Below are 12,330 nucleotides of genomic sequence, written 5' to 3'. Positions count from 1 at the left end.
GGATCTCGTAGACTCCGGTAAAGGAGGGAAAAGAGTCAGCAAATGAAATGAATGAAGTTTTGATCATGTGGTCTATAGTATTGAAGTTAAACGTAATGGTTATTGGTGTTGAACATTTTTAACCTAAAATGTGTGTTATAAGGTTAATAAAACCCCATTTTAAACGGCAGTTTAAAAACTATGTTCACGAGGTCTTGGAAACGACCTGCGGTGACTGAACGCGCCATTTTTCGTTATGAACAATATTTTGCAGATCAGCGATGTAAGGACTTTAAAGTCAACCAAAGAGTCAAATGTGAAGTAAATTGTGTCATAATGAAATCTAACTACTATAAGACACCCTGCACGATGAGGCAATCATGATGCCCCGTTGTACGGTTTCATGTTACGCTCCCAACAATGACTGTACGGAATCTTGTGACGCGTAACATAGTTCCCCACCCAGCACAGCCTCAAGCAAATCACCATTTATGAGCATTTCATAGGCCAAAAATAAACCAATCAAAGCTAAGAAACGAAGATAAGACCCTCCCCCAGTAATTGACACATCAAAAGTTCATTGGTCTAATCCGGTAAGGATCGCACTGACGTTTTACGTGCCCGGAAGCGAGTTTTCGTGTACGGATTGTGATGCGGAACTGCTACCCGGTCGTCATAGCGACGCATTTCGTTCCTCGTTGCCCCATCAAGCTCTCGCTGGATCCTCTCTTCGGCAACCAAACAAAGGAATGTCTGCACCTCCTCGTTTGACCACGGCGTATTCTTCCGAGTTGCCATAATAATAGTAGTAAGTTTAGTAACTATCTCTGGCCAAACTATTTTAAAATGGCGGGGTTATTCTGGATACTCCATCTGGCGCGTGCAATGATGACGCAGATTCTCTGTGACCAATCAGCAGTCGGCATTGTTATCACGTCACATTTTAGTATCGGCTTAGCTCGCCTCAGCTCGCTTAGAACCTCGCCGGAGGTGGTACGAAAAAAAGTACCCGAAAGCAGGTACAGGTACAACTTTTACACAGTGGAAAACCAAACAAAGGCGAGTCGAGTCGAGCCGAGCCGAGGCGAGCTGGTACTGTGTAGTGGAAAAGCGCCACTCGTTGTAGGTTTCATAGAGCCACCGTGCTTAAAGTACACACATCCACTCCAACAGCACTCTCAACAAAGCCACCAACACAAAACACTACAACAACAAGAGATGCTGGCTTTTCAAAATGATTTCAGTTCCGCCCTAATTGGTTTGTTAGAGTTCGTAGTCATGCATTGTCCATTCAAAGAAGTCAAGAATACAGTGCAAATAAAACTTCACAGGAGCCTTCACGCGAGCGCTTTTATTTTGAAATGAACACCGCTGGATAGTTCGTTTAAAGGAGCTGACTGCAACTCTTGAAAAAGGACTTAATTAGGCCATAATGCCATTTGCCAGCTGTTAAATCATAGAGAAAGTAATAAAGCAATAGAGAATATGGCACTGTTTGGAGTCCTCAAGTGAACTTGGTCTCACAATTAGGCAAATTGCACTATAGTCTGTGCATAGTCCACAGAAGCCAAGAAAACCTTTAGTTACTGATAGAAGTTACAGGAACAAATTTATAATAAATCACTCACACTTATGCTGTTCAAAACCTTTCATTCTTGTGAGCAACAAAAAAAAAAAAGATGTTTTGAAGGATGTTAATGCTGCTCTGTTCATGAAAGCATGCAGTGAATGTCACACTTAACCATGAAAATTATGGATTTGGAGCAATATGAATTTGACAGACTTTTCATCTTTGAGTGAACTATCCCTCGGCGGTAGATCTTAAAGCCTTGTTTATACTCGACGCGTCAGCACGAGCGCGAGTCTCCACTGACTGCGCGCGCACCTCTCCAAACGGACGAGGCGTTTATACTTGACGCGCTCGCCGTTGTGCTATTCTGTGAAACGACAGGGGGCGACTCGGAGTAATTCTCCTCTAAAACACCAGGAATCAGCAGTGAAGTAGTAGTTTGCCGTTTATTAGTAGTTTATTCATATAAAAATAGTAATAAATGCAGTAGGCCTTGTACTTTCACTGCATGTAAACTAGTTAAACAACTGAAGCCTTATTGAAGAGTGTTTAAACCTTAATTTCATCAGCAGGGCTTACTTCTGCCATTGTAGGCTTATTTTGTAAATATAAGCAGTTTAGACAAGTGCACACTGGGTGCTTAATGCAAATGTGTCCCTATTCACAAAATGAGAGGCTTTTATGGTCGCCCATCAATGCAAATGTCTCTGTATATAGAATGATCATAAACATGCTGATACAGACGCACCAGTTCGGCCAGATTCGGCTCGAAGTCGTTCATCTTCGGATGCGGCGCCGCGCGCGATGTTACAAAAAGTGCCGTGCACACCGCCAGGCGAAATGGGGTCTTGCCATAGACAGTAAAAGAGGGTCTTGCGCACCCAATGCGCACGACCGCCCACACCGCAATGACGTCATTTTTGCCGCGCGCACCTTCGCGCTCTTGCGGACGCGTCGAGTATAAACAAGGCTTAAAAAGTCGTGATGAAGCGGAAGTATCACAACATATCTTTTCTTCTTGTGACGTGCATCCGAGTGTAACAAATTATCGAAAAATAAGGTTCAGTTTTTGGCATTTTGATTAAACATTATGAGGTCAAAACCTATTTTAAAAATGAAACACAGATGACATGCATTTACATAATGGATAAATTTTCATTTCAAAATTTTTTTTAAAGGCAACTTTTAAATCTTATTCACAGTTATTCAAATATAGAACATTGTGTTACAATGTTATATTTGTAGCAATGTTACTCTGGGGTGCGTAGTTTAAGGGGCTGTTTACACAACACTGTTTTCAACTAAAAACGTAAAACATTTTATGCGTTTTGCCCGTTCATTTACACGACCACAGCGTTTTGGGTGCCTAAAAAAACCTTTTGAAAACTGGTTTCAAAGTGCCAGTTTTTGAAAACGGTCTCCATGTAAACAACAAAAACCCGAATCTTTGAAGATGATGACGTCATGCACATGCGTATTGTGTTGTTCAGTCTATAGTGTTTCATCGCCATCTACTGGCCTGGCAGCAGAATACAGGGTTGTTAGTCGTTTTCGTGGATCAGTGTGAACGGGATCGTTTTGACAATGGAGTCGTCTGTATGCGGAAAACTCAAAGGAAAAACTTCTCCGTTTCAAGCATATCGTTGTCGTGTAAAGTAGGCTACCCTCAATCCCAAGGATGATGATAATAGACTTTAACTAGCACAAAAAGCAATTACACTACTCAAGATCCATAAATGTTAACACAAGTAAGAGGAAAGGGCTTAAATACACAGGGCTAAACAATGAACAAAACAGGGAACAGGTGAGGACTAATCAGAAACCATGGCAACTAACAGTGAAAAAGAACACAGGCAAAACAGTGACAAAGAGGGGCTGCCGCTTTTGCACAGTTTGTGCTTGCTGTTTAATAATCATTTGAAACTTTGTAAACTGGCAGTTCCAGTAGTAAGATGAAAATATTTATCTTGAACTCGGTATGTATAAAACTTAATTAAACAAATGAATAATCAATTCAAACTTATACTTGTAAGATATTACACTGTAGCCACATTGGACCAGTGGTTTGGAAAACGAATGAATGGATGATTCAGCTGCGGACGCCATCTTCTGGCGAGAGTCAAGTCAAGTCACATTTATTTATATAGCGCTTTTTACAATACAGATTGTATCAAAGCGCTTCACAGTGATAACATGAAAACAATATAACAAAGTTTGTTTCTAAAAGAAATTGCGTCAACGTCCACCTTAAGTAAGGCAGATCAATAATATTATTGAATATTAAATGTTAAATGTCCCCAACTAAGCAAGCCAAAAGCCAAGGCAACAGTGGCAAGGAACCAAAACTCCATCAGGTGACAGAATAAAAAAAATAAAAATAAAAAAAAAAAAACCTTGGGAGAAACCAGACTCAGTCGGGGGGCCAGTTCTCCTCTGGCCAACGAAGGAACAGTGCATGATTCGGGCAGCATTACAAGTCAGATTGGATCGGAACATTTAGAGTATTTTTTGGAAGTCCAAGTATGCACGCCGGTCTTAAGACGAGTTGTTGAGGATCAGTGCCGTCCACCATAGAGAGTCCATATCGCCCGTGTTGAGTCGTCACTTCATAGGTTTTGTGATTGGAGCATTTGAAGTCTCCGTGAGAGGCTGGATACAAACTGGAGCTGACGAACGCCATTTTCTCGGGACTCGCGTCCCGAGATAACAGCAGAAAAGCAAAGGGAAAATAATTAGCGTAGCTGCTGTTCATAATGATGATTTCCATAACACAGGCGTAAATGACAAAACATGAAGACAGTGACTCTTGCGTCCCAAAATCACCCCCCTCCGTCCCCCACTCAACTCAGCCCAGCTTACTGACCTCTACGTCCCTCCTGCTGTTGAGACCTAACCACAATCTCACAATCTCTCCACAGCCCAACCATACGCGCCAACCCGTTGACTAAAGGTGATGATACACAGGGCAACTTTTTTAGCAATGTTGCTGGGCAATGTTGCCGTCAACAGGCAACCAGATGAGACACAGGGCCCACAACTGATCTAAATTATCCAGATAGAAATGTATTGCCCATTTTTAATGGGAAAGTGCCCAAGCAACAATCGGTCGGCAAGATTGCCCTGCAACATTGCTCAAAAAGTTGCCCTGTGTATCATCACCTTAAGGCTGTCGAGCCCCACTGGTGCGTGAATAGGCAGTTTCAGTGGACAACGGTTCCGTATGGCATACTACCTACCGCAACACAATATCTGCCCAACCACCCGTCATTCACGCAATATACACAGGAACGTAATGACTGCAAATACTATGCAACCTATACAGATAACCTACAGTCTCTTCAAGTTTTATAGTATTAAATGCATTTGATCTGATTCAGCAGTATTATAAAAGGTAAGCATTATGTAAATGCTTGGCTAAAAAGATGCGTCTTTAATCTAGTTTTAAACTGGGACAGCGAGTCAGAGCCTCGAACAATATCAGGAAGGCTATTCCAGAGTTTAGGAGCTAAATGTGAGAACGCCCTCCCTCCTTTAGTGGACTTAGATATCCTAGGAATGACTAGAAGCCTCGAATTTAGTGATCTTAAAGAACGCGATGGATTGTAGGGCGATAGAAGGTCCATTAAATACACAGGAGCTAAACCATTTAGGGCTTTATAGGTCAGTAATAGTACTTTGTAATTGATACGGAACTTGATAGGTAACCGGTGTTATATGATCATATTTTCTTGACCTAGTAAGAACTCTAGCGGCTGCATTTTGCACTAACTGTAGCTTGTTTATTGCGGATGCAGGACAACCGGCTAATAAAGCATTACAGTAATCTAGTCTCGAGGTCATGAATGCATGAACTAACTTTTCTGCATCGGAAACAGATAGCATGTTACGTAATTTAGCAATGTTTCTAAGGTGGAAAAAGGCTGTTCTTGTAACATATGAAATACGATTTTCGAAAGACAAGTTGTGGTCTAGTATAACACCCAGGTCTTTTACCGTAGAGGATAAAGTAACAGGACATCCTTCTATATTAAAGTTGTATATTAAGTGGTTTTGTGGATAGTTTTTTGGACCAACAAGTAATACCTCCGTTTTATCTGGATTTAGTAGCAGGAAATTATGCGTCATCCAGCATTTTATATCTTTAAGACACTCTGTCAATTTTGATGAGTAAGTGTTTTCATCTGGCCGTGATGAAATATATAATTGAGTGTCATCAGCATAACAGTGGAAATTAATTCCATGTTTTCTTATAATATTACCAAGTGGCAGCATATATATTGAGAATAGCAGAGGGCCTAACACCGATCCTTGCGGCACTCCATAGTCTACTGACGTTATCTTCGATTTTTCCCCATTTAAACAAACAAAATGGTAACGGTCTGATAAATACGATCTGAACCAGCTTAATGCCTGTCCCTGAACACCAGTGTAGATTTGTAGTCGATCCAAGAGTATTTTATGATCGATAGTGTCAAACGCAGCACTAAGATCGAGTAGAACTAATATTGAGATACAGCCTTGGTCAGAAGCTAAAAGTAAATCATTTGTAATTTTAACTAGCGCAGTTTCTGTGCTATGATGCGGTCTGAATCCTGACTGAAATTTTTCATATATCTCATTTTCTTGCATGAAAGAGCACAATTGAGCGGACACAGTCTTTTCTACTATTTTAGACATAAATGGAAGATTTGAAATCGGTCTGTAATTTGCTAAGTTATTTGGATCTAATTGCGGTTTCTTAATGAGAGGTTTTATTACGATTGAGGCGGGAATTCTCTCCATGGTCGACTCTCACAGTGCATTGTGGGTATTCTCTAGCTGTTGAGCCAAATGCCAAAGGGGGGCGCTCTCGAGCACCCTTCTGAATGACAAATGGGACACCCTACTGTCTCATGGACTAAACGGACAGCATGCGGCAGCCATTGTAGTGTACCATTTGGGACAGGGATTGTACACTTGTTGTTGCAATGCATTGTGGGATTTAGTACACTCCATAACATCCACTTGTAAGCTCAATGGCTAGAGAAAACCCACAATGCACTGTGAGAGTCGCCCATCGAATTAATTCAGTTTGGTTCTCGCCAGAAGATGGCGCCCGCAGCTGAATCATCCATCCATCTGATTATTAATTTGTTTAATTAAGGTTTACACAAACTAGTTTCCACGTCAGAGTTCATCTTTCTACTGGAGCTGCCAGTTTTCTGAGCGCCTCCTTTGCCTTGGCCTTTTGCCAGGCCGCACTGAAGCAAGCTCCACAGCAAACTTCTTCCTGACAGTCAAAGCAGTATTACATCACGGAAGTGCAGACTCCTATTTGGGACAGGGCCACTATGGTTTCGAAACCCCCTACAAATGGTTGTCTCCTCAAATTGTACCCTATTTAAGGGTATAGGGGGCAATTTCGAACACAGCCCATGACTAGAAACTAAACAAGACACTAAAACTAAACATGACCACGACAGTTACAAGTTACAAGAAGCACAAGAATTTGGTGTTAGTGACAATCAAACCCTGCTTAGAATATGTGAGATTTTGAACAGAAGTGAATTGTGACTTCTATAATTCTTACATAAAGCTATATTAGGAAGTTTTGTGTTCAATACATAAAGTCATACAACTTTGAAACGACTTGATGGTGAATAAAGGATGACAGGATATTTTTTTATTTTTAGCTATACCTTTTAAATAAATTCTCAATAATATTTAAAAAAAAATATTCAAAGAAAATAAATTAAAATAAATCAAAACACAAACATATACATTTATTATTTACTTACACTCACCTAAAGTATTATTAGGAACACCCATTCAATTTCTCATTAATGCAATTATCTAATCAACCAATCACATGGCAGTTGCTTCAATGCATTTAGGGGTGTGGTCCTGGTCAAGACAATCTCCTGGGACCTCATGTATCAACACTGCGAATGCACAAAAACACAGCGTACGCCAGCTTTCACGTTCACGGCCAGATGTACTAACAGTGAAATTAACGAATGATTTCTGAAGGATCATGTGACACTGAAGACTGGAGAAATGATTCAGCTTTGATCACAGGAATAAATTACACTTTACTATATATTCACATAGAAGACATTTTCAGTGAAATTTCGTTTCTTGCTTGCTTTAGCCATGTTCTTGCGGGTTTCTTTTGCCTAATTGGACTAATTACCATATTTAAATTAATTTAATTGGGTTAGGAGACTGGGTGGGGCGTTGTGCTCGTGCATGTGCGCTCAATTTTACGTTAATTGGGATGTACAACGAGAATATGCGTGGGATCCTTCGTACGCAGAGATTCATACATCTGCTTTTTTTGTGCGTACGCGCATTTACAGCTTTGTCCGTACGCAATGTTTTAGTATGAATTCAACGCAAGTCTTTGTACATGAGGCCCCAGAACTCCAAACTGAATGTCAGAATGGGAAAGAAAGGTGATTTAAGCAATTTTGAGCGTGGCATGGTTGTTGGTGCCAGACGGGCCGGTCTGAGTATTTCACAATCTGCTCAGTTACTGGGATTTTCACGCACAACCATTTCTAGGGTTTACAAAGAATGGTGTGAAAAGGGAAAAACATCCAGTATGCGGCAGTCCTGTGGGCGAAAATGCCTTGTTGATGCTAGAGGTCAGAGGAGAATGGGCCGACTGATTCAACCTGATAGAAGAGCAACTTTGACTGAAATAACCACTCGTTACAACCGAGGTATGCAGCAAAGCATTTGTGAAGCCACAACACGCACAACCTTGAGGCGGATGGGCTACAACAGCAGAAGACCCCACCTGGTACCACTCATCTCCACTACAAATAGGAAAAAGAGGCTACAATTTGCAAGAGCTCACCAAAATTGGACAGTTGAAGACTGGAAAAATTATGCCTGGTCTGATGAGTCTCGATTTCTGTTGAGACATTCAGATGGTAGAGTCAGAATTTGGCGTAAACAGAATGAGAACATGGATCCATCATGCCTTGTTACCACTGTGCAGGCTGGTGGTGGTGGTGTAATGGTGAGGGGGATGTTTTCTTGGCACACTTTAGGCCCCTTAGTGCCAATTGGGCATCGTTTAAATGCCACGGCCTACCTGAGCATTGTTTCTGACCATGTCCATCCCTTTATGGCCACCATGTACCTATCCTCTGATGGCTACTTCCAGCAGGATAATGCACTATGTCACAAAGCTCGAATCATTTCAAATTGGTTTCTTGAACATGACAATGAGTTCACTGTACTAAAATGGCCCCCACAGTCACCAGATCTCAACCCAATAGAGCATCTTTGGGATGTGGTGGAACAGGAGTTTCGTGCCCTGGATGTCCATCCCACAAATCTCCATCAGCAAGATGCTATCCTATCAATATGGGCCAACATTTCTAAAGAATGCTTTCAGCACCTTGTTGAATCAATGCCACGTAGAATTAAGGCAGTTCTGAAGGCGAAAGGGGGTCAAACACAGTATTAGTATGGTGTTCCTATAATCCTTTAGGTGAGTGTATATACTGGCCTTTGGTGCAGTATGGATGTTTATGTCACAATATTTGGTTAGAAGACACTTGATGACAATGACGTTTGAAGGATTTGACGTCTAAGATTGACTGTGAATAATGACTTAAATTGTACTGTTTCTCATTTGTGTACATTTTACAGTACATGTGTGGGCATGTTTGGAGCTTCACAGACGTGGTCATTAGGGATTGTCATTGTATGAAAAGAACTGTGTAAAAAAATATGGGATATGGGTTTTTGAATGAGTAGAGGATGAGTAAATAATAACATTAACATCTTAAAATGTTTCTTTTAAAGAAAACAATGACAATATAAAACAATTAAATGAAAGGGTCACTATTGGTCAAGGCCTTTTGTAAAATTTCAAGCCCGGAGGCAGACCAGCGGTGCCCATCACCCAGTACATCACGTGTAATATCAGAATATTGTTAGGTGGGTCTCTACTCAGCAAAGTTTAACACTTCAAAATGAAAAAGCACTGGTTTTCAGAAGTGTGTTAAGCAATGTGTCTGCTTAAAAAGGTGTCACTGAATCCCACTCTACTGATGGAACAAAATCACTACACTGCAATAGATTTACAGAGGCAATTTCGTCTAAGTGCTTTGGTCATCTCGCAGTATTGGCCAAATGGGAACATATGAGGTACCCAATGGTCTGATTACCAGTCAATTTATCTATACTATCAACACATCCCCAGTAGCTCTCCTTCCTTAAGATGTATCTTTTTGCAGAATCAGCCACAAAGACAGAAAAGAATTGAAATGCACTGTACCTTCACCAGTAGTGCTGGTGATATTATTAGTCAGACTAACTTTTTGAGCTTCAGAAAGTGGTGGGTATGTTCAAAATACCATACTACTATTCTTCTCATATTTTTCATTTAGAATACCCCTAGAATGCACTCAACTAGATTTTGGTAACTTTCAGGCTGTATCCAAAATAGCATACTCTATAGGTACTTTTTTTGAGCAAGTAATTACATCGCAACCGCTAAAAAAGTACATTCTATAGGAAAGTGAAGTTTGAATGTAATGCCATAATTGTCACATGACTTACAGTGTTGCTTCACTGCCATTCACAAATGCTCTCCTGTGGCCTCATGGGATAGTAAAGTGTCCAATGGATGCACACTTCAGAATCTCTCTTGAAGTAGTAGGTTATGTACTTTTTCTTACCTATAGTTTTATGAATACTGTGAATTCAGACATACTGTTTTTCGCCTACTATACAGTAAGGAAGAATGCAATTTCGGATGCAGACAAATATTTCATTGTCTGAAGATGATCTGAGCAAAACTTGGGCTGCATCCAAAATCGCATACGTCCCTACTATATAGTAGGTGAAAAACAGTATGTGACAAAAAAAAGTATGTCCGAATTCACAGTACTAGATGTACTGTAGTAACCGGATGACCTACTTCTTCCGGAGAGATTCTAAAGTGTGGATTCGATGGACACTTTACTATCACATTGACGCTGGTAGGTCACATGATAATGACAACATGGTGAATGTAGTGCGGCCAGATTACATTCATACTACACACACTCATACTATTTGCCTATAGAACATACTTTTTTAGCGGTCGTGAAGTAATTAATTATTCATAATAAGTACCTACACATGAGAGCATATGCGATTTTAGACACAGCCTTGGTGAAGATTCGATAAACGATCTAGGAGTTTGGAAGTTGTTTTTTCCAAAAATTCCAAAATTAATAATATTACTAATATTAAAAAAAATAAATCATGACGACGCTGAAATCTGTTTTGTTCACCTTGATCCATGGATTCCACTGAGATAAGAGGACATAAAGACTTGCTTATAATTTTATTCAAAACAACCATAATCGTTTCCAAAAACAATAAGTGAACACTATACACGCTTAATTACCAGCAAGATTTGTGCCAACATTTTGTGACAAACGAATTGGGAACACTGGGAAAATGTGCGTGTGGCGACATTTCTGCAAAAAGATAAAACAGATGAACATGAGTCTGCCAACGTGTTATGATGTACGTTTTGCAGCAGTTTGGAAATGAGATATCAGGTGAGTGCCGCTAAAAGGTTAATGCTCTATCACATTTAAAAATAACGTACAACCTACACTAAACCCTAAAAACACATTTGCTGAGGCAACCATGCCATTTTGGCTGGCTCTCCAAGTCTTTGAGCTCTTTAATTGTGACTCATGTTTCACGGGACTCGTACCTGAATGCTCCGCATTGCAAGTGCCCTCCAGTACCAGGTGAGTTACAGAGCAAGTTTACTACATCAGAAAAGCCACACATATGCAGCTCACAAATCACACACTTGTGTTTTGAGGTCATCGCATAGTATGTGCAAAGACTCACAATAAATTGCAGTGAATTGTATGTTTTTGGAGTTTTGAAAAAAAAAAATGTTGGTAAGCGCGTTTTCCCAATGGCATTAAACACACTACTGTTCCAGTAAGTAGTTCCAGAGTCGGTCTTTCTACAAACCAAGCTTCCCAAAAAAAGCTTCGAACTAATTTGGCATTCAGTGTTGGACTGTCACTTCACGACTGCTGAGTAAGTCTGTGCGATTGAGCTGAGCGTGGGACCGTGAGTGACAGTTATTGAGCTGATGAGCCGTGAGACGTCTGTATGGGAACATGTTATTGATTATCGCAATGCTGGACGAAGTTTGAGGCTTTCCCATAGTGTTGCAGCTGCCCTTTTAGGGATTTTGACTGACCCAGTGAAGAAAGAGTCTGCCGAGGTGCTGGGACCAGTGGACCCCCCCTTTCACTTATGCCACATGGCTTCGTATATCCATAGGCTCACGGCAGACCCCCCACTAGGCATAGGATAAAGTGGCTTAATCAAAGTTGTCCAGGGGAAAATGGCCCCCTCCTTCTCTGAATAAATGTTTGGGCCCGGGCTAGTTGTCTTGTGTGCCCTCGACCCCCCGCCACACCCTGCTGCCCTGCTCCTCAGACCTTTGACCCAGCAGTGAAAAGTTAGTTGGGATGTTGGTGAACTCTCTCAGGGTCGGCTGTGCGGAAGGTGCTGGGAAAGTGCCCTCCGAGGGCCAGGGGTTGGAGGGGTAGGCGTGGGTACCGTGAAACGACACTCCCTTTGACCCGAGTCTCCGGACCAAGCCTGAGCACGCCGCTAATTTAATTGTTACAGGCAATGCGGCTGGCCAATGATAGAAGGGACACTCGAAATCAGTTTGGCTGGATGTCAGCCGTATATTCCGTTTGCTCGCTCTCAGCGCCTCTATCTCTTTGTTCTCTGCAGGCTGTTTTCTTTTC

Source organism: Rhinichthys klamathensis, unplaced genomic scaffold, assembly GCF_029890125.1.
Source record: "Rhinichthys klamathensis goyatoka isolate OS25496 unplaced genomic scaffold, OSU_Roscu_1.1 h1tg000549l_1, whole genome shotgun sequence".
Lineage (NCBI taxonomy): Eukaryota > Metazoa > Chordata > Actinopteri > Cypriniformes > Leuciscidae > Rhinichthys > Rhinichthys klamathensis.
The sequence above is the reverse complement of the archived record's forward strand: the minus strand, read 5'-3'. Positions refer to the sequence as shown.